Raw genomic sequence first — 27,482 nt, 5'->3', positions numbered from 1 at the left:
GATTCCACATAAATTTGTTGGATTTTAACCTGATGTTGTGAGACTTCTTACTGTGCCCACCCCAATCCAACACCAGCATCTCCACATCATGCTGTGGGACAGTCTTGAGAGGCTGCATCTGGTTTGTTTTTACCGCCAGCTTATCTTCCTTGCTAGTCGGGATCTTGGATTCATGAGGAGTTGTGGAGTGACAGCACTATTCTGAGCCGCAGGTGTGGTTATTGCTTGGCAGCTCCCCGGTGGCACAGGAGTACGCATGTCATTTGGCTTGAGAGCATGAAGTCAATCTTCTCCACTGTTGCCTGCCATTTTATGAGGCATTCTCCATCAAAGGATTTGAAGAATGCTATTGCCATGGGGGCCTTTTCCCTGTATTCATCCAGGAGCTATTCACTTTCTGGCACCCAGTAGGGAGATAAAGGTTTATCTGAAGCCCTGGGGAATATATTTGGTCAACTGAGGCAGTTGTAATTTGGCGGAGGTCCATCTTAAAGTGGAGTCCTGGTACCTTAGCCAATATTTGTCACTCTCCTATACCATTAAAAGCTCATGATTTGATTATCATCGCATTTGCTGTTAGTGGCAGCTTGCTGTTCTCAATTTGGTCGCCATGTCTCCAACATTACAACTACAGCGATGAAAGTATCTTAGCGATTGCAAAGTGCTTCGGCAGGGGTGCCCTGAAGCAGCAATAGATACTCGAGAAATGCAAGTTTACCTTTTCCCCCACGATAGCATCACACCAGCAGACAAGGAGACCGGGGATGGAATTCTACTGGCACGTTCGCCCAAAGTTCGTACGATCGCGCCCGATGCCAGCAAAGACTGCCATTCTGCAAGCCTCATCCGCCCTGATTCTGTGGTGGGGGTGCCAGCAAAATTCCAGGCAATGTATGCGTTACGCTCCCAGTTGATATTTTAACTGGACAGGGGAATTCCAGAATGGAATCCTGGCTCGAAAGATCGTAATGATTATTTTTATTCTCTTTGTTTGCTCAAACTGCTTCGTTTGTGTAGAACAAGCATTTTTACAACAGAATCGTTGGTCACTGACTCAGAAAAAGATCATTTTGCAAAGTCAGCATTTCTGGTTGATAATTCTCAGTTTCCAATTTTGTAGGTACTTCTGTTATTTTCTCATTGTCCATTACTGACTTTGATTTATCAGTAATATTACTGGGATCGGTTCTTTGCTTAACTCAATCACTATTCAGCAATGGGTTTTTATTCAGAGGAACAACTTTTGAATTGCGACCATCCCTATCATCCATCTTCTTCTTTATTTCCTCCATTCTGCTCTGAAGTTCAAAAATCTCATTGTTTGTCTCATAACGAAGCTCTAACACTCCATTAGTTTTGCTCTTTAATTCTGCATTCAACCAATTATTCTGATTTGCCAGAACCTCCTTTTCTCGTTCGTGGCATTTTCCATGATTCCTCGCTTACAAATTCACAAAATATAGGAGCAAAATTATAGGCCATTCGGCCCATCGAATCTGTTCTGCCATTCGCTCATGGCTGATATGCTCCTCATCCCCAATTTCTTGCCTTCTCCCCATAACCCTTCAACCCATTACCAACTCAAAATCTGTCTAACTCCTCCTTAAATTTACTCACTGTCCCAGCATCCATCGCACTTTGGGATAGCGAGTTCCACACAACCCTTTGGGCGAAGTAGTTTCTCCTCAACACTGTCTTAGATTTGCTATCCCTTATCCTAAGAATGTGACCTCTCGTCCTAGAGCGACCCACAAGAGGAAGCATCTGCTCCACGTCTACTTTATCCATTTCTTTTATCATCTTCTATACCTCAATTTGATCTCTAAATTCCAGAGAGTATCGGCCTAAACTGTTCAATCTCTCTTCATGTGACAAACCCCTCATCTCTGGAATCAATCTAGTGAACCTCCTCTGAACTGCCTCCAATGCCACTACATCTTTCCTCAAATAAGGGGACCAAAACTGTACACAATACTCCAGGTGTGGCCTTGTATTGTTGCAACAATACTTCATGCCCTTTATATTCTATTCCTTTAACTATAAATGCCAACATTCCATTTGTTTTCTTTATTATCTGCTGTACCTGCATGCTATTTTTCTGTAACTCATGAACGAGGACACCCAGATCGCTCTGTACCAGAGCACCCCAAAGTCTCTCCTCATTTAGATAATAAGTTGCCTTCCCATTTTCCTTACCAAAATGCATGACCTCACACTTATCCATGTTAAACTCCATCTGCCACATTTTGGCCCATGCTCCTAAGCTAACCTGTGTCCATTTGTAAGGTTCTTATTTCCTCATTACAACTTATGGCCCACCTATTTTCCTTTGAGGCATGAAGCTCACCAGAAGTTTTAATTGAAGATCAACTTTTTCTAAGTTTGTATTCTCAAGTCTATCCTTCAGACCGTTCAAGTCCTCATTCCATGTTCTCTGATTGATTCTCGATTGTTCTCATCAGTTCTCTTTTTTCATTCACAAACTCCTCTCTCATACGCAAAAGGTGATTTTTGGTGTTAATCAGATCTTCCTTCAATTGCTCATCATCTCCAATACGTGTCTCATTTGTCTCCACAGTAGTTTGCCAACCTTTATTAAGATCATCGTGACCAACTGCCTGTTGCAATCCAGTGGTTGTTGTATGATTGTCTCCACCGGCCAGATGTGTACCTTGGATGAATCTAATCCTCCAGTAGGTAAATTAGGAATAATTATCGCTATAACAATTGCAGTTACAAAATTACTTCTTAAATTAACGTTACACAAAGGAACAGGTGACCCCTTCCATTAATACCTCTCCCAAGTCCTTTTTCCTTTATAAAAGTTCCTGGAATATAAATTGTATCATCAGTTATCATCCATGATTGATCTGTTCTTATCTCTCAAAGTTTTAATTGGTTTACTTATTTTGTTAGATGAATAAGGGAAAACTTCACCCTTTGAAACAAAACATTCAGACCCTGCGGTAGCCTGGCTTCCTTTCTCTGTACTCAGATAATTCCTATAATCGTAGAATGGTGGTCATCCAGCCCCTAGCTGCCTGAGAAACACATGGCACATCATAACATTCAGGACTTTGGGCCAAGAGCTGCAATGGGATTAGGTAGGAGTTCAGATGTTTCTAATGTGTCAGCGAGTACTCGATGGGCTGAAGGATTCTGCACTGTATGATTGACTTTAGGACTGAGGTGAGGAGAAATTTCTTCACCTGGCAGGTGGTGAACTTATGGAATCCTCTATCACAGAAAGCAGTTGAGGCCAAAGAAGTTAGGTATAGCTCTTCGGGCGAAGGGGATAAAAGGATATGGGAGGAAGGTGGGGTAAGGATATTGAGTTGGACGATCAGTCGTTATCATATATGGCAGCACAGGCTGAAAGACAGGAATGGCCTACAGCTGCTTCTATTTTCTATGATAAGAAGTCTCACAACACCAGGATAAAGTCCAACAGGTTTATTTGGTAGCAAAAGCTACTAGCTTTCGGAGCGCTGTCCCTTCGTCAGGTGTGTGGGAGTTCTATTCTATCGAATATGGTCAGCCCATCATGTAGTGTTAGGTCTTTACTTGGTTAACCTCGACAGTTTTTTTAAAAAGGATGAAAAGTCATTCTTTTCTCCTTGCCACCTTGCTTCTGCAGCCTCATCCCCTTGGTGGGTACACAATAATGTCCTCCGACTGTTCCTGAAGTGTGGGTGGGAGGAGTGGGACGTGCCCTTTAAGGCGGCTGGGCGGGTCCTCCGCTATCCCAGGATGCAGGGCGCGGTGCTGGGGAACAGCGCCATTTGCAGGGCTCCGAGGTGAGCGGCGTCTTTAACTTTCATCGTCCCGGCCTTTCGTTCGCGCTTCCCGGGCGGCGCACAGAGAGCGGATAGGGGGCCCCCCGAGTCCAAACCCAGGCCTTCCGCTAGGAGAGCGGGGTGGGGGGTGAGAGAGATAGGAGTCCCGGGGGTGGAGGGAGAGTCTCAATTTACCCCAAAAACCCCCACTGCCCCTCAGCCCCCTCACCCTCACACCTCACCTCCCCCCCCCTCACCCCACACCCCCCGCCTCACCTCACCTTGGCGTCCCCCAACCCACCCCCCTTCATTTCAGTTCCCCCCCACCCAATCCCAGACCTCGGCCTCCCATGCACCCCCCCCCCAAGACCCCACCCTTACCTTGCCCCCGACCTTTGCCTCGCCCCCCCCACCCTCGCCTCGGGGGGCCCCCCCCAAGGCCCCACCCTCGCCTCGGGGGGCCCCCCCCAAGGCCCCACCCTCGCCTCGGGGGGCCCCCCCCAAGGCCCCACCCTCGCCTCGGGGGGCCCCCCCCAAGGCCCCACCCTCGCCTCGGGGGGCCCCCCCCAAGGCCCCACCCTCGCCTCGGGGGGCCCCCCCCAAGGCCCCACCCTCGCCTCGGGGGGCCCCCCCCCCAAGGCCCCACCCTCGCCTCGGGGGGCCCCCCCCAAGACCCCACCCTCGCCTTGGGGGGCCCCCCCCCAAGACCCCACCCTCGCCTCGGGGGGCCCCCCCAAGACCCCACCCTCGCCTCGGAGGGCCCCCCCCCAAGACCCCACCCTCGCCTCGGGGGGCCCCCCCCCAAGACCCCACCCTCGCCTCGGGGGGCCCCCCCCCAAGACCCCACCCTCGCCTCGGGGGGCCCCCCCCCAAGACCCCACCCTCGCCTCGGGGGGCCCCCCCCCAAGACCCCACCCTCGCCTCGGGGGGCCCCCCCCCAAGACCCCACCCTCGCCTCGGGGGGCCCCCCCCCAAGACCCCACCCTCGCCTCGGGGGGCCCCCCCCCCAAGACCCCACCCTCGCCTCGGGGGGCCCCCCCCCCAAGACCCCACCCTCGCCTCGGGGGGCCCCCCCCCCAAGACCCCACCCTCGCCTCGGGGGGCCCCCCCCCCAAGACCCCACCCTCGCCTCGGGGGGCCCCCCCCAAGACCCCACCCTCGCCTCGGGGGGCCCCCCCCAAGACCCCACCCTCGCCTCGGGGGGCCCCCCCCAAGGCCCCACCCTCGCCTCGGGGGGGCCCCCCCCAAGGCCCCACCCTCGCCTCGGGGGGCCCCCCCCAAGGCCCCACCCTCGCCTCGGGGGGCCCCCCCCAAGGCCCCACCCTCGCCTCGGGGGGCCCCCCCAAGGCCCCACCCTCGCCTCGGGGGGCCCCCCCCAAGGCCCCACCCTCGCCTCGGGGGGCCCCCCCCAAGGCCCCACCCTCGCCTCGGGGGGCCCCCCCCAAGGCCCCACCCTCGCCTCGGGGGGCCCCCCCCAAGGCCCCACCCTCGCCTCGGGGGGCCCCCCCCAAGGCCCCACCCTCGCCTCGGGGGGCCCCCCCCAAGGCCCCACCCTCGCCTCGGGGGGGGGGGCCCCCCCCAAGGCCCCACCCTCGCCTCGGGGGGGGGGCCCCCCCCAAGGCCCCACCCTCGCCTCGGGGGGGGGGCCCCCCCCAAGACCCCACCCTCGCCTCGGGGGGGGGGCCCCCCCCAAGACCCCACCCTCGCCTCGGGGGGGGGGCCCCCCCCAAGACCCCACCCTCGCCTCGGGGGGGGGGCCCCCCCCAAGACCCCACCCTCGCCTCGGGGGGGGCCCCCCCGACCCCACCCTCGCCTCGGCCCCCCACCTCCCTCATGTCTGTGCCCATCCTCTCCCCCAGTTGTCATGTAGAGTGTGCCCCACTAACTCCCCCCCCCTGGTTTCCTGGGCCAGTGCGCGTGCCCCATTAACCCCTTCCCCCCCAGGTTTTCTGGGCCGTGCGCGTGCCCCATTAACCCCTTCCCCCCAAGGTTTTCTGGGCCGGTGCGCGTCCCCCATTAACCCCTTCCCCCCAGGTTTTCTGGGCCGGTGCGCGTGCCCCATTAACCCCTACCCCCCAGATTTTCTGGGCCGGTGCGCGTGCCCCATTAACCCCTTCCCCCCAGGTTTTCTGGGCCGGTGCGCGTGCCCCATTAACCCCTTCCCCCCCAGGTTTTCTGGGGCGCATGCCCCAGTAACCCCAACCCCCACTTGGCCCAGGGCGCGTACCCCAGTAACCCCCCCCCCCCCCACTTGGCCCGGTGTGCGTGCCCCAGTAACCCCCCCCCCATGCCCCACTTGTCCCGGGACGCGTTCCCCAGTAACCCCCACGCCCCACTTGTCCCGGGACGCGTGCCCCAGTAACAACCCCCCCTCTGCGCTCCGCACTTGTCCCGGGACGAGTGCCCCAGTAACCCCACGCCCCACTTGTCCCGGGACGAGTGCCCCAGTAACCCCACGCCCCACTTGTCCCGGGACGAGTGCCCCAGTAACCCCACGCCCCACTTGTCCCGGGACGCGTGCCCCAGTAACCCCACGCCCCACTTGTCCCGGGACGCGTGCCCCAGTAACCCCCCCCCACGCCCCACTTGTCCCGGGACACGTGCCCCAGTAACCCCACCCCCCCCCCCCACTTGGCCTGGGGCGCGTGCCCCAGTAACCCCCCCCCCCCATGCCCCACTTGTCCCGGGACGCATGTCCCAGTAACCCCCCCATCCCCTACTTGTCCCAGGGTGCGTGCCCCTCTAGCGCCCCCCCCCCCCCCCACCCCACTGTTCCCTGGATGCTTGCCCCACTCGCGCCCCTGTAACCCACTGTTCCCTGGATGTGTTCCCCTGTCGCGCCCCCCCCTCTCTTTTCTTGTGGCGTAAACCCCTCCCATCCAGCCAGGGTTTGCTCTTTCCTCTCGGTCTCCTTTGGTCCCTAATTTGTTTTACTGATTTCTGCCTGTACTGTAATTGTGATAAAAATTAAAGTTTGTAGTCCAGATTCAGAAATTGACTAAAATATTATTTTATTTTTACGTTTGACATTTTTTTGCTTGTGTTTCAAACATTGATTCTAATAACGTTAGAAAAATGTTTTTGACTGTAGACGGTAGTTTATGGGTTTTTTCAGTCCCAGGATTACTGTAATACATGTTGTGATTGGGACACATGCCGGCTTTGAGGAGAATATTTTGAGTTTAATCTGGTTTTGTATAAGACCCTTTATGACTTGAAAACATACTGAAGTGAAAAGATAGCATTCATGTCAAGTTTTTCATTGCATGCTTCTTCCTGCCTCAGCACTATGGGTGTGTGAATATTGTTAAATTATTGTCAATATTTCTGTGGTATATTCTGGCAAGTCGTTGCATGTATATTCTTTATTTAACTCTTTCTTTCAATATTCCATCATGAATTGTCTAAATCGATTCATTTGAGCTGGACTTTTCGTGGAAAAGGTTAAACAATGATTTGAAATGTTGTCTAGAGTATTATGTGCAAAAGCACCTTTGTCGTTGACTGAAATTGAAGTTTTATCCTTTTCCTGTTTTGTCTAATTAGCAATGAGAGAGTTTTGAGCCAGATTGTAATGTAGCACAAATGTTATCAATTTAATTTTTGAGTGCAAGTATCTGGAGGTTGTGTGTAAGTAACTTTCACTACAATCGTTCAGATTCCTGCTGCAGTGGAAGTTTTTACGGTTAAATATCTGGGGGTGTGTCATTATGCCCAGTGTCATTTACCATATTTGTTGGGTTGGAATTTGAATTTACATAGCCTTACTCCTGATCTGAGTAATACGCAGGGTTGTAAAGAAACATGGGAATTAGTATTCTCCCAAGTGCAGTGTTTATTCATGCATAAAGAAAACTGAAAAGAATTTTGCAGTTTGTTTTAGTGATTGGATGAAATTTAAAACATAGGGTCATGAGGACACAGGAGGTGGCTATTTGGTCTCTTGATCCATTTTAATTTTAATTGAGGTTTTGTCATGTATGGTAATGTGCCTTGAAAAGGGAGTTTTTGCCCTTTGGGTTGGATGTTTTCAGTACCTTTCTTGTCTCTGAGTTGCCTGTGATTTTAATCCTCCGTAATTTGATGGAATAATCTTCAATCGCAACTGAAATACTTCTGTGTTATGAGAGGTCGGACATTGCGTGTTCTAGAGAAAGTCCAGATCCCATTGTATGGATTAAAGACTCAAATGGTCCTTCTGGTGTTTATGCCTATACTCCTGCCTCATTGTCACTGAAACATATTCATTGGTCTTCCATCTGTTTATTGTTTGGAGGTCAGTCTCCGAATAAAGAAGTGGCCATTTTGGACTGAGATTTGGAAAATATAATTGTTGAGCATGGAGATCTGCGGGTACTCAATTGTTAATTATTTAACATCAGCCATGATCTTATTGAATGGTGAAGCAGTCTTGAAAGGCTTGGTGGCTTGTACATAACTTACATGCTTGACATCGTTATCGTATTTGCCTACAATTTGTCAATGACCACATATGAACTGTTCTGGGATGTTCAAGATTTTATAAAGCTCTATTATAAATAAAAGTTCAGTCTGGTTCCAAACTGGTGATCAAACGGTTGGAATTAACTTGATTTTGTTTTTTTATATGCGCAACTTTTGTTGGGCTAGTTACAGAACTGCCACCTTGAAGTGGTCCTGCGTTGCCTGGCATGTGGTAGAATCCCATTTCATCCTGATTGTCAGCCAATCTTCCATAGCAATGCAAAAGCCACTGCACTTTGAAAGTGGCAACTGTCAGTTCCAATCCTGGTTATTAATAAATGGAAAAAGTACCAGTCAGCAGCTGGAAGTGGCACTGCCATACCATCTTAGCAAGCTGGGTAATTATGCCTGGGAAAAATGCCAACCGTAATTTTGTACATTGGCGATCTGATAATGGTGACTGGAGGAGAACCTAAGCTGAATCAGTTGTTGATTATCTGGCACTGCATTTTTAATCTTTACAGTCTTGTTGAATTCAAAGCTTGGAAATGTTAGAATATTGTATAAATCAATTTCTGTAATGTCATTTATGCAACATATCTTAAATCTTATTGTCAGTGCACTTTAGTGCCTCAATTGGCATTCATGTACTAATCTGTACCAGAAATAGTGCAATTTCCAGAGTGTGATAAGTGTCAGCTTGTGTCCATGGTCGCACACTCTGTCCTAATTCCTGTGCTCATTGACCCACATTGACTCCCAGATAAGTAACATTTTGATTCTTAAAAAAAATTCTCATTTTTTTCCAGATTCCTAATTGGTCTCATCCTTGTCTATCTTTCTAATGTGGATAAATGTGAGGTTGACCACTTTGGCATCAATAATAGGAAGTCATTATTATTATTATTTTAATGGGTGTAAATTGAGAGAGGTGAATAGTCTGAAAGACTTACTGGTTAGGTGCATTGACATGAACCAACGCTGCAGTGTGGCAACTAGGGGAATTACACAGTAACTTCATTGCAGTGTTAATGGAAGCCTTATTTGTGACTAATAAACTTTACTCAGTGAGACTTTGGTATCCTCGTGCATCAGTCACTGAAAGTACAGTAGGCAGTAAAGAAAGCAAATGGTATGTTATCCTTCGTAGCAAGAGGATTTGAGCATACGTGTGGGATATTTTACTGCAATTCTACAGGGTGTTAGCATGACCATGCCTGGAGTATTGTGTGCAGTTTTGGTGTCCTTACCCTAGAAAGGATATCCTTGCTATAGAGGGCGTGCAGCGAAGGTTTACCAGACTGATTCCTGGGACGGCAGATGTCTCTCCTCGTATGACCTAAATTGGTTCGGATTATATTCACTAGAGCTCAGAAGAGTGAGAGGGGATCTCGTAGAAACGTATGAAATTCTAACAGGGTTAGATAGTCGATTCAGAAATAATGTTTCTGATGGTGGGAATGTCCATAACTAGGGGCTAATGGGATCAAGGGATATGTGGGATGGAAAGCATGATCAGAATATTGAATTTAATGATCAGCCGTGATCAAACTGATGGAGCAGGCTTGAAGGGCCAACTGCTGCTTCTATTTTCTATGTAATCTTCAGCCCCACAAACTTCCAAGATATTTGCACACTCTAATTCTGGCCACTTGAGCATGGTAAGTTTATAATTGTTCCACCATTGGCGGCTGTACCTTCAGTTGCTGAGGCCCAAGCTTTGAAATTACTCCTACATCTCCCTGTCGTCTTACCCTGCTTTCCTCCTTTAAGATGTTCCTTAACATCTGCTGCATTAACCAAGCCTTTGGTCACCTGAGCTAATATCTCTGTGGCTTGTTGTATTTTGTTCTGTAATGTTACTGTGAAATGCCTTGGAACATTTTATGTCAATGTCACTATATAAATATAAGTTGGCTTTAAACACACACCTAATCTAAATTGGCACTTTGTTGTAACGCTGAAAGAACCTTGCATTGTTTCAGAAGAAATATTGATGGCCTCACTTTGTTTGAGCGGATGTAAATAATCTCATGACAGAACTCGGATAAGAGCATGCAGTCTTCCTGGTATCTTGTTTAATGTTTAACATTGAACCAGCGCTATCTAACACAAGAACATATTTATCTATTTGATGTTCATGGGATTTGGCTGTGGACAAAGCAGATGCTGTGCCCACTTTGGAAGGAATAATAGTAAAGTGGAATATTATTTAAAGTGAAAAATTAATACATGCTACTGTGCAGAGGGACCTGGGGGTCCTTGTGCATGAATTGCAAAAACTCAGTCTGCAGGTGCAGCAGGTGATCAAGAAGGGGGATGGAATATAGAAACAGGGAGGTCTTGCTGCAATTGTACAAGGTACTGGTGAGGCCGCAGTTAGAGTATCGTGTGCAATTTTGATCCCTTTATTTGCGAAAGGATATATTGGCCTTGGAGGGAGTACAGAGAAGGTTCACCAGGTTGATATCGGAGATGATGGGATTAGATTATGAGAGATTGAATAGATTGGGCCTGTACTCGTTGGCGTTTAGAAATCTGAGGGGTGATCTTATAGAGACATGTAAGGGGCTAGATAGGGTAGAGGTAGAGAGATTCTTTCCACTTAGAAAGGAAACGAACTAGAGGTCACAGCTTCAAAATAAGTTTGGCGGGGGGCTTCAATTTAGAACAGAGTTGAAGAGGAACTTCTCTCAGGGTAGTGAATCTTTGGAATTCTCTGCCCATTGAAGCAATGGAGGCTACCTCGTTGAATATGTTTAAGTCACAGGTAGATTTCTGATTGATAAGGGAATTAAGGGTTGTGGGGAGCAGGCGGTTAAGTGGAACTGAACTACTTTCAGATCAGCCATGATCTTATTGAATGGCGGGGCAGGCTAGATGGCCTACTCCTCCCATTTCTTGTGTTCTTATGTAAAAACCGAGTACACTTCACTGTAATTAATGTAGCTCATTGGATATTTGAAAGATGCTATCCATGCAAGTTTTTGTTTTTAACTCTGTGTGGTAAATGGTGTAACAACAATAAGAGCTGGTAGACTTTGGAAGGAATGATTTGACAAGGAAATACTCAATAAATGATATGATAGGACACCAGGAAGATCTGTGGACCAAAGGGACCTTGGTGTGTTCAGATCTCTGAAGGCGGAAGTTCATGTTAGTAGGGCGGTGAAAAAGGCATACGGGACACTGGCCTTTATCATTTGAGGCATTGATTACAAAAGCAGTGTAGTCATGTTGGAGCTGTAGAGAGCTTTGGCGAGTCCACTGCTAGAGTACTGTGTGCGGTTCTGGTCGCCACATTATCGGAAGGATGTATTTGCATTGGAGGGGGTGCAGAGGAGGTTCACCAGGATGCATTTAAATAATGGAGAGGTTGGATAGACTTGGGTTGTTTTCGTTGGAGCAGAAAAGACTGAGGGGTGACCTGATGGAGGGACATGGACAGAGTGGATAAGGAGCAGCTGTTCCCCTTAATTGAAGGGTCACTCCCAAGGAGACATGGGTTCAAGGTGAAGGCAGGAGATTTAGGGGGATGTGAGGAAAAATCTTTTTACCCAGAAGGTGGTGACAGTTTGGAATGTGCTGTCTGGGAGGGTGATAAAGGAAGGTTGCCTCACATCCTTTAAAAAGTGAAATGTCAAGGAACTGTAGGCAATCTTGGCCAAGCCTCCCTAAACTTTCAGGAATACTTTGAAACCTTTGAAAATCTTCCACATAATTTATTGCAAATAGTCACCCATTTCATGGTTGTGCTCACATTTGATTTGTGTTCTTTCTGTAATTTCACTTTAAGTGCAACCTCCTTGAACAGTACTAGCTGGTTAGTGAACCAGAGACTGTCTTTGATAGGAATGTCAAAAGTATTCAACCTTACCATCGATCTCACAGCTATATAGCTGTTAATATTGGCTGAGCACTTGGCACATCATCACATTCAAGAATGTGGGCCAAGCGCTGGCAGATGGGGTTAGATGGGAGTCTGGGTGTTTCAACTGTGTTGGTACGGGCTTGATGGACTGAAGGGCCACTTCTGCGCTGTACAATTCTCTGAATCAGTATGATGTGGTGTGTCTTGCTTTGAATTCTGTGCTACTGCCTGCGTCATGGTTTGCAGTTTACTGTGATGTATGCCAAAGCTGCTGTTCCACTGACAAATGTTTACCTTTTATACAAGGCATAACAAGTGTGGCCACAGAAGTACGACATGACCTGCTCTGGTGCCTGGGGTCATACAGCTGAATGCAGTACTGTAACTTAATGTTCCTTATTTACATGAAACTGGGGAACTTGATTGGTATTTAACAAAGTACACTTCCAGAATCTAGTTATCGCATAAATAGCAATTAATTGCAGCCTGTGGAATGTTTTGTGGTTGTTGCACTACCCTATCGTCCACTTCTTTCTCCCCTTTGACTCCTGAAGGCACTCGCCCATAATGGAATACAATTTCACAGTTTTCTGGTACCTTGCTCAAGTATCCACTCTTCTGAATAATCGGTCGTACTGTACCTTCAATGTTTCATATGTTTATAATGCAAACCAACATTATGACCTCCCACTTAATGGTCATCTGTTCTTGGACGCTTGGAACAAATAGGTTAAAACTGTTTGGGAAAAATCGAGGAAATTCCCTTCCGACCAATTAAGGTATCAGAGAGCCAGCTAAATCATTGTGACTGTGAATGTGTCCACTGACCCATCTAATCTGTTTGTTGTGACTTTAGCCACAACAAGGAATACATCTAAATAAAAGCAAATTACTGCGGATGCTGGAACCTGAAACCAAAAGAGAAAATGCTGGAAAATCTCAGCAGTCCGGCAGCATCTGTAAGGAGGGAAAAGAGCTGACATTTTGAGTCCAGATGACCCTTTGTCAGAGCTAAAAGGCAAAGGAATACATCTAACCCCCTTTTTCAAACGTTGCAGCAAATTTGGCATCTTGCCTCTTGTGGCCCCTTATTTTTCCTAACCTATCTAGTTCAAACTGTCTACCCAAAGTCTCAGATTCAGTCCAGCCCCATTTTAAACGCTTCCATTTCCCCAAAGCTGTGCTTTTTGAATAAAAAGACTCTACTTCCTAAGCTTGAGGGCTTTTAAACCATGGATAATTTTACTCCACAGGACCCTTTTGAGAGCCTCTATTACTGACCTTATGGGAGGTCTAAAACTGAACACAGAATTCCAGATTAGTTAAAACTAAAGGTTTAGCCAGTGCACTGTTTTGAATTTTAAAGTAAAAATTTATTTATTAGTCACAAGTAGGCTTATGTTAACACTGCAGTGAAGTTACTATGAAATTCCCCTAGTCGCCACACTCTAGTGCCTGTTCAGGTAAATGCACCTAACCACCACATTTTCCTCACTGGGAGGAAACCGGAGCACCCGAAGGAAACCCACGCAGACATGGGAAGAACATGCAAACTCCACACAGACAATGATCTGAGCTGGGCATCAAACCTGAGTCCCTGCTACTGTGAAGCAGCAAAGCTAACCACTGTGCCGCCCATGGAATTTTCTTCCTATTTCCACATACTCTTTCCAATCACAGCAGCCTTAGTGCATTGGTTGACCACCTTCTGTGATCTGTAAATTCTGCCTCAGTGTGCAGATGAAGTTTGGGCATTTCCCAATCCCTTCGCTTTATTTCCGTCATGGGAAAATTTACTGAATCCTGCAGCTGCATTAATAATTAGGTGGTGTTTAGATTGCCAAAGGAAGATCTCTCTTTTTGCAGCACAGAACACCTCTGCTGATGTGGATCCCAAAATCTCTTGAAATGCACTTGATTTGTCAGCATGTGAGTGGTGCTGCCAAGCTCTATCTATTTCTTATCCCTACTTTCAGAGAAGCAGGGGAAGAAATTGTTGGGGCCTTGGCGAAAATCTTTGTGTTCTCTTTAGCCATGGGCGAGGTACTGGAGGATTGGAGAGTAGCTAAAATTGTTCCTGTTTAAAAAGGGCAGAAGAGACAATCTGGGAAATGACAAGCCTGTCAGCCTTCTGTCATTGGTGGGGAAATTATTGGAGAAGATTCTTAGGGACAGGATGTACCCACATCTGGAAGAGATTAGGCTTATTTTTGTCACTATAAAGTGACAAAAATTGGGCAGGGCAGTGGATGTTGTATACATGGACTTTAGATAAGGTTCCTCGTGACAGACTGATACTGAAGGTGAAATCGTGTGGGATCTGAGGTAAGATGGATACTAAATTGGCTTGGGCATGGAAAGCAGAGAGTAGTAGTGAAAGGGTACTTTTTTAACTAGAGATCTGTGATAAGTGGTGTTCCGCAAGGATTAGTGCTGGGACATCTGTTGTTTATAATATACATCTATATGATTTGGAGGAAAATGTAGGTGGTCTGATTAAATTTGCCGCTGACACACAAATCGGAGGAGTAGCAGATAGTGAGGAGGATTGTCAGAAAATACAGCAGGATATACAGCAGGGGGAGGCGGTGGCCTAGTGGTATTATCGCTAGACTATTAATCCAGAAACTCAGCTAATGTTCTGGGGACCCAGGTTCGAATCCTGCCACAGTAGATGGTAGAATTTGAATTCAATTTAAAAAAAAAAATCTGGAATCAAGTGTCTCCTGATGACCATGAAACCATTGTTGGGAAAACCCATCTGATTCTTTAATATCATTTAGGGAAGGAAATCTGCCATCCTTATCCACTCTAGCCTACATGTGACTCCTGAGCCACAGCAATGTGGTTGATTCTCAATTGCCCTTGGGCAATGAGGGATGGGCAATAAATGCTGGCCAGCCAGCGATGCCCATGTCCCATGAATGAATAAAAAAATATGTAAATTGACTGGAGACCTGGGCTAAAAGATGGCAGATGGAATTTAACTCAGACAAATGTGAGGTGATGCAATTTGAAAGGTCTACCGCAGAAGGGAAGTATACAGTAAATTGTAGAGCCCTTAGAAATATTAGAATGCAGAGGGCTTTAGGCATGCCGATCCACACCCCCCTGAAAGTGGTCAAGAAAGCATACAGCATGCTGGCCTTCATCAGTCGGGGCACTGGGTATAGAACATAGAATAGTACAGCACAGTACAGGCCCTTTGGCCCTCGATGTTGTGTGGAGCTATGTCCAAACCCAAGATCAAGCAATCACACTCCCTGTCACTCTGGTGTGCTCCATGTGCCTATCCAATAACCGCTTGAAAGTTCCCAAAATGTTCGACTCCACTATCACAGCAGGCAGTACATTCCACATTCCAACCACTCTGAGTAAAAGAATCTACCTCGGACGTCTCTCCTATATCTCCCACCATGAACCTTAAAGTTATGCCCCCTAGTAAAAGCTACATACGCCCAAGGAAATAGTCTCTGCACATCCATTTCTATCAATCCCCCTCATCATCTTATAAGCCTCTATTAAGTTACCTCATCCTTCTCTGCTCCAAAGAGAAAAGCCCCAGCTCCCTCAGCCTTTCCTCATAAGACCTACCCTCCAAACCAAGTTGCACCCTGGTAAATCTCTGAAATCTCTCCAATGCTTTCACACCCCCTTTATAGTGAGGTGGCCAAAACTGCACACGCTATTCCAAATGTGGTCGCACCAAGGTCTGGTATAGTTGCAGCATAATCCCACAGCTCTTAAACCCAACCCTCCATTAATAAACACCAACGCACTATAAGCCTCCTTCATGGCTCTAGCCACTTGAGTGGCAACCTTCAGAGATCTGTGGATATAAACCCCAAGATCTCTCTGATTCCTCCATGTTCTTTAGAACCATGCCGTTGATCCTGTAATCCGCATTCAAGTTTGTGCTACCAAAATGAATCACCTCGCATCATGGTTAAACTCCATCTGCCAGTTTTCTGCCCAGCTCTGCATCCTATCAATGTCTCTTCGCAGCCTACAAGAGCCCTCCACTTCATCCACTACTCCACCAGTCTTGGTATTATCAGCAAATTTACTAACCCACCCTTCAGCCCCCTCTTCCAAGTCATTGGTAAAAATCATAAATAGCAGAGGACCCAGCACTGATCCCTGTGGTATATTGCTGGTAACTGGCCTCCAGTCTGAAAATTTTCCCTCCAGCACCCTCTTGTCTTCTGTGAGATAGCCAGTAACTTATCCAATCAGCCAAATTTCCTTCTATCCCACACCTTATCTTCTTCATGAGCCTATCTTAGGGAACTTTTTCAACACCTTACTAAAATCCATGTATACGACATCAACTGCTCTACCTTCATCTACACACTTAGTTATCTCCTCAAAGGATTGAATCAAATTTGTGAGGCAAGTCTTACCCCTCACAAAACCATGCTGACTATCCCAGATTAGGTTGCATCTCTCCAAATGTGGTCATAAATCCTATCTCTCAGGACCCTTTCCATTAACTTAGCGACTACCGAAGGAGGACTAACTATGTTATTGCCAGGGTCATTCCTGTTTCCTTTCTTGGAGAGGAACAACATTCACCACTCTCCAGTCCTCTGGCACAATCTGCATGGACAGTGAGGACCCAAAAATCAAAGCTAAAGGCTCCGCAATCTCATCCCTTGCCTCCCAAAAGTATCGTAGGATGTATTCCATCTGGCCCAGGGGACTTATTGACCCTCAGGTTTTTCAAAATTGCTAATGCATCTTTCCTCAAAACATCTACCTCCTCCATCCACAAAAACATGCCCCCTCTCCTTATTGAACCCTGAAGAGAAGTATTTGTTCAACGCCTCGTCTATCTCTTCTGACTCCATGCACAAGTTCCCATTACTATCCTTGACTGGCCCTAACCTCACTCTGGTCATTAAAAAAGAACATAGAAAAACTACAGCACAAACAGGCCCTTCAGCCCACAAGTTGCGCCAATGATAAGCATACCTACTAGGCTTACCTATAACCCTCAATTCTATTAAGTCCCATGTACTCATCCAGAAGTCTCTTGAAAGACCCTATCGATTTGCCTCCATCACCACCGATGGCAGCCGATTCCACTCACTGACCACCCTCTGAGTGAAAAACTTACCCCGACATCTCCTCTGTACCTACTCCCCAGCACCTTAAACCTATGTCCTCTCGTAGCAACCATTCCAGCCCTTGGAAAAAGCCTCTGAGAATCCACCCTATCTACACCTCTCAATATCTTATACACCTCTATCAGGTCACCTCTCATCCTTCGTCTCGCTAAGGAGAAAATATTGAGCTCCTCCAACCTATCCTCATAAGGCATGCCACCCAATCCAGGCAACATCCTTGTAAATTTCCTCTGCACCCTTTCAATAGCTTCCACATCCTTCCTGTAATGAAGGCCCAGTTCATTACCCAGTACCAAGTCCAATGTGGCCCCACCTCTTGTTGGCTTATCCACATATTGCATCAGGAAACCCTGTACAAAGTGTCCCATCTGAATTATTTGACCTACAGAGGTTCCAGTCAACATTTGGAAAGTTAACGTTACCATGATAACTACCCTGTGACCTCCACAACGATCCATAATCTGCTTTGCCATTTCCTCCTCCACAGCTCTTGCTATTTGGGGGCCTATAGCAAACTCCTAACAACATGATCGAACCTTTCCTATTTCTAACTTCCACCCATATTACCTCAGTAGGCAGATCCCACTCAATGCCTTTCAGCAGCCGTTAAACTATCCTTGATTATTCTGCCACCTCTTTTACCACCTTCCCTGCTCTTACTGAAACTTCTATACCTCGGAACTGCCAACAACATTCTTGTCCCTGTCCTAACCATGTCTCCGTAATGGCCGCAATATCATAGTCCCAAGTACCACCCAGACTCCAAGTTCACCTACCTTATTCCTGATGCTCCTTACATTGAAGTAGATACACTTCAACCCACCATCCTGTCTGCCTGTACACTGCTGCGACCTTGATAACTTCCTCAGCATTTCACGACCCTCAATGCTGGCTTTTGAACTAAAGCCCATAGTACAGGGTGTAGGAATTGGAAAATAATGTTGCAGCTGTATAAGACTTTTGGTTAAGCCACATTTGGAGCATTGTGCACAATTCTGGTCGTCGCACTACCAGAAGGGGGCAGAAGAGATTTACCTGGATGTTGCCTGATTTGGAGGATATGGACCATGTGAAGAAAGGTTGAACAAACTTTGTTTTCATTGGAGGAAGAGGGGGGACCTAATAGAGGTTTACAAGATTGACAGGCTTGCATAGACTGAATAGTCAGTCTTTCTTCCAGGGTCAAAGCGTCAGTTACTCAGGGGTATAGGTTGAGAGGGAGAAAGGGGCAAGTTTTTCAGTGTGAATACCTGGAACAAGCTGCCAGAGGAAGCAGATTCTATAACAGCATTCATGAGGCACCTAGCTAGATGGAGGGAATCGGGATATGGACCGCATAGAGGCAAGAAAATATTAGATTAGAGAAGCATCTGTGTTGGCACAGAATTGGTGGGCCAAAGGGCTTGATGCTATGCTGTTCTGTTCTTTGCAATTGGTTTAGTGGCTTACTGGGCTACTTCATAGGGCTTTAGGAGTTAATAATGCTCATGTGAGACTGAAATATGTATAGAATGGGTTAAGATGGCAGGTTCCATCTTTGCGTGAGTGGTGGATTGGGGGGAAGTCTGGATAAGATGCTCTTTGGGCTCTCAGTGCAGAGTTGATGGGCCAAATGGCTTCCTTCTGCACTGTAGGAATTCAGTGATTCTATGGTTCACTCCCTTAAAAGACATTAGGGAAGCAGTTGGTTTTTATGACATAACATAAGAAATAGGAGCAGGAGTAGGCCATCTCGGCCCTCAAGCCTGCCCCGCCATTCAATAAGATCATGGCTGATCTGAAGTGGATCAGTTCCACTTTCCCGCTTTCTCCCCATAACCCTGAATTCCCTTGTCTGTCAAAAATCTATCTACCCGTGACTTAAATATATTTAGCGAGGTTGCCTCCACCACTTCAACGGGCAGAGAATTCCAGAGATTCGCCACCCTTTGAGTGAAGAAGTTCCTCCTCAACTCTGTCTAAACTGCACACACCTTCCCCCCCCAACCTTATCTTGAGGCTGTACCCTGTGGTCCTGCTGTCCTTTCTGAGCGGGAAGAATCTCTCTACCTCTACCCTATCCATCCCTTTTGTTATCTTGTACGTCTCTATAAGATCCCCTCTCATCCCTCTAAACTCTAACGAGTACAGACCCAGTCTATTTAATCTCTCTTCATAGTCTAACCCCCTCATCTCCGGTATCAGCCTAGTGAACCTCCTCTGCACTGCCCCCAAGGCCAAAATATCCTTGCGCAAGTGCGGCGACCAAAACTGCACACAGTATTCCAGCTGCAGCCTCACCAGTGCCCTGTGTAGTTGCAGCAAGACCTCTCTGCTTTTATATTCTATCCCCCTTGCTATAAAGGCCAGCATCCCATTCGCTGCCTTGATCACCTGCTGCACCTGCAGACTAGGTTTTTGCAACTCATGCACAAGGACCCCCAGGTCCCTCTGCACTGTAGCATGCTGCAGCTTTTTGCCCTTTAAATAGTAGTCCCTCCTACTATTATTCCTGCCAAAGTGGATAACCTCACACTTGCTAACATTGTACTCCATCTGCCAGGTTCTCGCCCACTTGCTCAGCCTATCCAGATCCCTCTGCAGACTTTCCGCACCCGCCGCACAGTTTGCTTTTCCACTCATCTTTGTGTCATCGGCAAATTTCGTCACCCTACACTCAGCCCCCTCCTCCAGATCATCTATATAAATGGTAAATAGCTGAGGCCCCAGCACCGATTCCTGCAACACTCCACTAGTTGCCAATCAGAATAGCACCCATTGATACCAACTCTCTGCCTCCTATTAGACAACCAATCCTCTATCCATGCTAACACCTTACCCCCAACTCCATGCCCCCAAACATTTGTGCAGCACCTTATCAAATGCCTTTTGAAAATCGAGAAACACGACATCCACCGGTTCCCCTTTGTCTACTGCACTAGTCACATCCTCATAGAAATCCAATAAATTCATCAAACAAGAGTTCCCCTTAACGAATCCGTGCTGTGTCTGCTCTATTAAACCATTCTTTTCTAGGTGTCTCGCTATTCTTTGGCGGATTCAAGCATTTTTCCAACTACAGATGTTAAACTAACCAGCCTATAATTCCCTGCCTTTTGCCTGCTACCTTTTTTAAAAAGCGGCGTAACATTAGCTGTTTTCCAATCTTCTGGCACTTCCCCGGAATCCAGCGAAGTTTGGTAAATAATAACTAAGGCATCTACTATCACCTCTGCCATTTCCTTCAGAACCCTGGGATGCATTCCATCCGGTCCTGGGGACTTGTCCACCATCCGTCCCGATAGTCTATCAAGCACTACCTCTCTAGTGACAGTAATCGCATTCAGGCCCTCAACTCCTACCATCCTTCTATCCTTAATATCCGGCAAACTATTCACGTCGCCCTCCATGAAGACCGAGGCAAAAAACTCATTTAAGGCCACCGCCATGACAATCCAACAGAACATAATAAGAACATAAGAAATAGGAGCAGGAGTAGGCCATCTAGCCCTTCAAGCCTGCCCCACCATTCAATAAGATCATGGCTGATCTGTCGTGGCTCAGTTCCACATTCCTGCCCTCTTCCCGTAACCCTTAATCCCCTCTCATCAAAAACCCATCAACTCGCATCTTAAAAATATTTAGCGAGGCAGCCTTCACCACCTCAACGGGCAGAGAATTCCAGAGATTCACCACCCTTTGAGTGAAGAAGCTCCTCCTCAACTCCGTTCTAAACCGCCCCCCCCTTTATCTTGAGGCTGTGCCCCGAGTCCTACTGTCCTTTCTGAGCGGGAAGAGCCTCTCCACCTCTATCCTATCCATCCCATTCATCATCATATACGTCTCAATGAGATCTCCCCTCATTCTTCTAAACTCTAACGAGTACAAGCCTAGTCTATCCAGCCTCTCCTCATAGCTCAACCCCCTCAACTCCGGCATCAGCCTAGTAAACCTCCTCTGCACTCCCTCCAAGGCCAGAATATCCTTGCATAAGTACACAGTACTCCAGCTGCGGTCTCACCAATGCCCTATACAGCTGCAGCAAGACCTCCCTACTTTTATATTCAATCCCCCTCGCTATGAAGGCCAGCATCCCATTTGCTTTCCTGACCACCTGCTGCACCTGCAAGCTGGGTTTTTGCGATTCATGCACAAGGACCCCGAGGTCCCTTTGCACTGTCGCCTGCTGCAGTTTTTCCCCACGTGAGTAATAATCCTTCCTACCATTATTCCTACCAAAGTGGACCACCTCACACTTGCCAACATTAAATTCCATTTGCCATTTCCTGGCCCATTCGCCCAGCCTATCTAGATCCTTCTGCAGACTCACCACACCCTCCGCACAATTTGCCGTTCCCCCAATCTTGGTGTCATCAGCAAATTTCGACACCATACACTCGGTTCCCTCTTCCAGATCATCTATATAAATGGTAAATAGCTGAGGCCCCAGCACCGACCCCTGGGGCACTCCACTAGTCACCAACCGCCAATCCAAATAGCACCCATTGACCCCCACTCTCTGCCTCCTATTTGACAACCAGTCCTCTATCCACGCTAACACCCTACCCCCAACTCCATGTCCCCTGACCTTCTGCAATAACCTCTTGTGAGGTACCTTGTCAAACGCCTTCTGAAAATCAAGAAAGACCACATCCACCGGCTCTCCTCTATCCACCGCCCTAGACACATCCTCATAGAACTCCAGTAAATTTGTCAGACACGATTTCCCCTTAACGAAACCGTGCTGCATCTGCTCTATCAAGCAATTCCTCTCAAGATGCCTCGCTATTTCCTCCTTAATGACGGATTCTAACATTTTACCCACAACAGACGTTAAACTAACCGGCCTATAATTCCCAGCCTTTTGTTTGCCACCCTTCTTAAACAACGGTGTAACGTTAGCCGTTTTCCAATCTTCCGGCACTTCCCCGGAATCCAGCGACGTCTGGAAAATAACCACCAAGGCATCCACTATCACCTCCGCCATTTCTTTCAGAACCCTCAGATGCATTCCATCCGGTCCTGGGGACTTGTCCACAATCAGCCCCTCCAGTCTGTCGAGCACCGCCTCTCTAGCAACAGTAATGTCATCGAGACCCTCCAGTCCCACCACCTTTCCATCTCCAACACCCGGCAAATTATTCGCGTCCTCCTCCGTGAAGACCGAAACAAAAAAGTTATTCAAGACCTCAGCCATTTCCCCATTCCCTACCACTAAGTCCCCCTTCTCATCCTCTAAGGGTCCAACGTTCACCCTAGCCAGCCTCTTCCTTTTTATATACTTATAAAAACTCTTGCTATCCTTTTTCATATTAAGCGCTAGCCCAGCTTCATAGTTTCTCCTACCCTTCTTTATCAACTTCTTTGTCAATCTTTGTTGACATTTAAACCTCTCCCAATCCTCTTCTCGCCCACTACTCTTAGCTACTCTAAATTCCTCCGCTTTTAATTTAACACTTTCCTTCACCTCCTTCGTTATCCACAGCTTATTACCTCTCCTCCTACGGTCCTTTTTGACCATCGGAATAAATTTCTGCTGAGCACCGAGAAAGATCTCCTTAAAAATCCTCCACTGCTCCTCAGCAGACCTACCTTGCAACGCGCTCTCCCAGTCCACATTCGCCAATTCCTCTCTCATCCTACCGTACTCCCCTCTGTTCAAACAAAGGACGCGTGCCCGGGAACCCACTTTGTCGTCCTCCATCTGCACCAGAAACTCCACCATACAATGATCACTCTCCCCAAGAGGATCCTTCACCGCAAGGTCTCTAATTCTACCCGCCTCATTACATAACACCAGATCCAAGATAGCTCGCTCCCTCGTCGGCTCCAACACACACTGTTCAAGGAAACTATCCCGGCAGCATTTCAAGAACAACTCCTCGAGCCCACCGCGTCCAACGTGGGTCGACCAATCAATATGCAGATTGAAATCCCCCATAACTACGGCCGTCCCATTCCTGCACCCCGCACTTATTTGCGCGTTAACAGCCCGCCCCACCTCCAGATCATTATTCGGGGGCCTATAGACGACTGGCTTTGTGGTCACTTTATTGTTGCCAGTTATTTTTTATTTCCAGGCTTTTAAAACTCAATTCAAAATGTCAACTTACAGTAGTGGGGTTTGAGCTTGCATTCTTGTATTAGTAGTTCAGGTTTCTGGGCTAATGGTCCAGTAAGACAATCACTGTACTAATACTTCAAAATAAAGACAGTTACTGGAGTCTGTAACAATACAAAATGTTGGAAATCTCTGTCAGCCTGGCAGCATCTGTGGAGAGAGAAACAGGGATAATGTTGAGAGTCCATTATGACTCTTGGAAACTGACATTGAGTGTCTCAACTATTTGCAAACTGCAAATGTTATTTGAAATAATGTGCCTATGTAGCAGTTCCTGGCTCCTTTCACATGCAAGAAGTGTGCCCAAATACAACTCCTGTTAGATTGCTTGACAGCTCCGGAGCTGTGGACGGATTCACTTTGGAGCATCCACAATGCTGAGGAAGTTGTCGATAGCACGTTGAGTGAGTTGGTCACACCGCAGATAAAAATTACTGAGGGAGATATGGAATGGATGACCATCGGACGGAGAAAGAGTAGGAAGGCAGTGCAGGGGTTCCCTCCGATCATCTCCCTCCAAAACAGATATACCGTTTTGGATAGTGTTGGAGATGGCTCACCAAGAGAAGCCAGCCAGGTTCATGGCACTGTGGCTGGCTCTGCTATGCAGGAGGGCAGAAAAAAGTGGCAGAGCTATTCTGATGGGGAGTAAACAGATCTTTCTGTGGATGCAAATGTGATTCCAGGATGGTATGTTGCCTCCCTGGTGCAAGAGTCTTGGAGTGGCTGCACGGCATTCTGTAGGACGAGTGTGAACAGCCAGCTGTCGTGGTGCATATAGGCACCAGAGGTATAGGTGAAAAAACAGATGAGGTCCTACAAGCTGAATTTAGGGAGTTAAGAATTAAACTAAAAAGTAATACCTCAAAGGTAATAATGTCAGGATTGCTATCAGTGCCATGTACTAGTTGGAGTAGCAATGTCAGGATAGCTGAGATGCATGTGGCTTAAAAGATGGTGCAAGAGGGAAGGATTCAAATTCCTGGGACTTTGGAATGGGTTCTGGGGGAGGTAGGACCAGTACAAACTGGACAGTCTGCACCTGGGCAGGACTGGAACCAATGTCCTAGGGAGAGAGTTTGCTGATGTGGTCAGGAAGGGTTTAAACTAATGTGGCAGGGGAATGGGAACCGATGCAGGAAGTCAAAGGGAAGTGAAGGGGGACAAAAACAAAAGGTGATGAGGGGAAAGTGGAAGGCAGAGAAACCAAAGACAGAAATCAAAAAGAGCCCCAGTGCAGACACTGTGGAGAACTCGGTGAATGGGTCCAGTAAGGCTGAGAGAAATAAAACAGTGTACAAAACATGACAGGACATATGGTCTGAGGAAGCAGGGCAGAGAGCAAGGGAAGTCTAGACTAAACTGCACTTATTCCGATGCAAGGGGCCTGATGGGCAAGGCAGATGAACTCGGGGCATGGGACTGGGATGTTATAGCTATTAATGAAACAGAACTCGGGTAGGGGCAGAGCTGGCAGCTCAATGTTCCAGGGCACAGATGCTATAGGAAAGATAGAACAGAAGGTAAGAAAGAAGGGTGAGTTGTGCTTTTGATTACGGTGAACATCACGGGAATATCGAAAGTGGATATATCCAAGGATTTGCCAATGAGTCTATATTAGTGGAACTGAGAAATAAGAAGGGAGAGATCGCTTTGATAGGATTGTACTACAGGCCCCCAAATAGTCAGTGGCAAATTGAAGAGCAAATATGTAAGGAGATCACACAGCTCCAAGAAAAATAGGGTGTTATTTGTAGGGAATTTTAACTTTCCCAACATTGACTGGGACAACCATAGTATTAGTGGCTTGGATAGAGAAAAATTTGTTGAGTATATTCAGGAGGAATTTCTCATTCTGTATGTGGATGGCCTGACTAGAGAGGGGCAAAACTTGACATCCTGTTGGGAAATAAGGAAGGGCAGGTGACTGATTTATGAAGTGTTAGTGAGGGATCACTTTGGGGCCAGTGACCATAATCCCATTAGTTTTAAGATAGCTATGGAGAATGATAAGTCTGGCCCAAAAGTTAAAATTCTAAATTGCGATAAGACCAATTTTGATGGTGTTTGACAGGAATTCCCAAAGTTAATTGGGAGAGTCTGTAGGAAGCAAAGGGGTGTCTGGTAAGTGGGAGTTTTCAAAGGTGTGTTGACCAGGGTTCAGAGTAAGCCCATTCCTTTTAGAGTAAAAGGCAAGGTTGGTAGAAGTAGGGATCCCTAGATGACTTAAAATATTAAAGCCCAGGTCAAAAAGGAGGAGGCATATGACATGTATAGGCAACTGGGATCAGGTGGATCCCTTGAAGATTGTAGAGTTAAAAGAGAAATCAGGAGGACACAAATGGAACATGAGTGCTTTGCTTTGGCAGATAAGCTAAAGGAGAATCCAAAGAACTTCTACAAATACATAAAGGGCAAAAGACTAACTAGGGAGAGAGTAGTGCCCGTTAAACATCAACAAGGTCAACTATGAACGGATCCATGAGATAGGTGAGACCCTGAATGAATATTTCTCACTGATATTTTCTTTTGAGAAAAACATGGAAGTTAGGGAACTTGAGGAAGTAAATAGTGATGTCTTGAGCAGTGTACATATTACAGAGGAACTGGAAGTCTTAAACCGCATCAAGGTAGATAAATCCCCAGGACCTGATGAAATGTATCCCAGGACGTTATGGGAGGCTAGGGAGGAAATTGTGGATTCCTTAGAGATATTTGAATCATCAACAGCTGTAGGCGAGGTGCCTGAAGATTGGAGGGTAGTAAATATTGTGCCTTTGTTTATGACGGGCTGTAGAGAAAAGCCTGGGAACTAAAATCCAGTGAACCTAATGTCTGCGGTGGGTGAGTTGTGAGAAGGTATTCTGAGTGAAGGATCTATAGGCATTTAGAGAGGCAAGGAATGATTGGGGACAGTCAGCATGGCTTTGTGAGTAGAAAATCATGTCTTTCGAATTTGAGTTTTTTTTGAAGGGGTAACCAAGAAGGTAGATGAAGGCAGTGAAGTTGACATTATCTATGTGGACTTCAGCTTTTGACAAGGTACCGACCGCATGAGAGGTTGTTGCATAAGGTTATATCTCACGGGATCCAGAGTGAGGTAGCCAACTGGATGCAAAATTGGCTTGATGATAGAAGACAGACAGTTGTAGAGAGTTGTTTTTCAAAATGGAAGCCTGTGACCAGCGGTGTGCCTCAGGGATCAGTACTGGGTCCACTGTTGTTATTTGTATTGATGATTTAGACGAGAATTTAGGAGGCATGGTTAGCAAGTTTGCAGATGACACTAAGATTTGGTGGCATAGCGGATAGTGAAAAGAGTTACCTCTGATTGCAATGGGATCTTGATCACTTGGGCCAGTGGGCTGATGAATGGCAGATGGAGTTTATTTTGGATAAACGTGAGGTGATGCATTTTGGTAAATCAAATCGGGGCAGGACTTAGTCAATGCTAGGGCGTTGGGGAGAGTTATAGAACAAAGAGACTAGGAGTGTAAGTTTATAGCTCCTTGAAAGTGGCATCACAGGTGGACGGGGTGGTGAAGAAGGCATTTGACATGTTTGGTTTCATTGGTCAGGACGTTGGAAGTCCAGTCGTTGGAAGTTGTACAAGACATTGGTAAGGCCACACTTGGAATACTGTGTACAGTTCTGGTCACCCTTTAATAGAATATTATTCAACTAGGAAGTGTAGAGAAGATTTTCAAGGATGCTATTGGGACTGAAGGGTTTGAAAGAGAGTGAGATTTTTTTCCCTTGGCGCGTAGGAGGCTTAGGGATGATCTTATAAAGGTCTATAAAATAATGAGGGGCATAGATCAGGTAGATAGTCAACATCTTTTCCCAAAGATAGAGGAGTCTGAAACTAGAGGGCATAGGTTTTAAGGTGAGAGGGGAGAGATGCAAAAGGGTTCAGAGGGGCAATTTTTCCACACACTAGGGTGCTGTGTGTCTGGAATGAGCTGCCAGAGGCAGTAATAGAGGTGGGTACAATTTTGTCTTTGAAGAAGCATTTAAACAGTTACATGGCTAAGATGGGTATAGAGGAGTATGGGCCAAATGTGGGCAACTGGGACTAGCTTAATGGTAAAAACTGGGCGGCGTGGACAAGTTGGGCCCAAGGTTTCCGTACTGCGAATCTCTGCGTATGACAAACTGAGCTG

General features: G+C 47.1%; 1 protein-coding gene across 4 annotated transcripts in view; it reads left to right on the top strand.

Moving 5' to 3' along the window:
* The first annotated feature begins 3,759 nt into the window (after nucleotides 1-3,759).
* The window catches only part of nktr (natural killer cell triggering receptor), a 236,414-nt gene continuing 212,691 nt past the window's right edge, over nucleotides 3,760-27,482 (top strand). For 3 of the 4 annotated variants that reach the window (XM_080213518.1, XM_080213511.1, XM_080213493.1), the window contains exon 1: nucleotides 3,760-3,797. The gene's annotated coding sequence lies outside the window, so the exon portion shown is untranslated. The remainder of the gene's footprint in view (nucleotides 3,798-27,482) is intronic. The other variant, XM_080213503.1, reaches the window with a different exon arrangement.

Source organism: Carcharhinus amblyrhynchos, chromosome 2, assembly GCF_965287045.1.
Source record: "Carcharhinus amblyrhynchos chromosome 2, sCarAmb.v2.hapA, whole genome shotgun sequence".
Lineage (NCBI taxonomy): Eukaryota > Metazoa > Chordata > Chondrichthyes > Carcharhiniformes > Carcharhinidae > Carcharhinus > Carcharhinus amblyrhynchos.
Note: the sequence above shows the minus strand (reverse complement) of the source record. Positions and strands in the feature narration are given on the sequence as shown.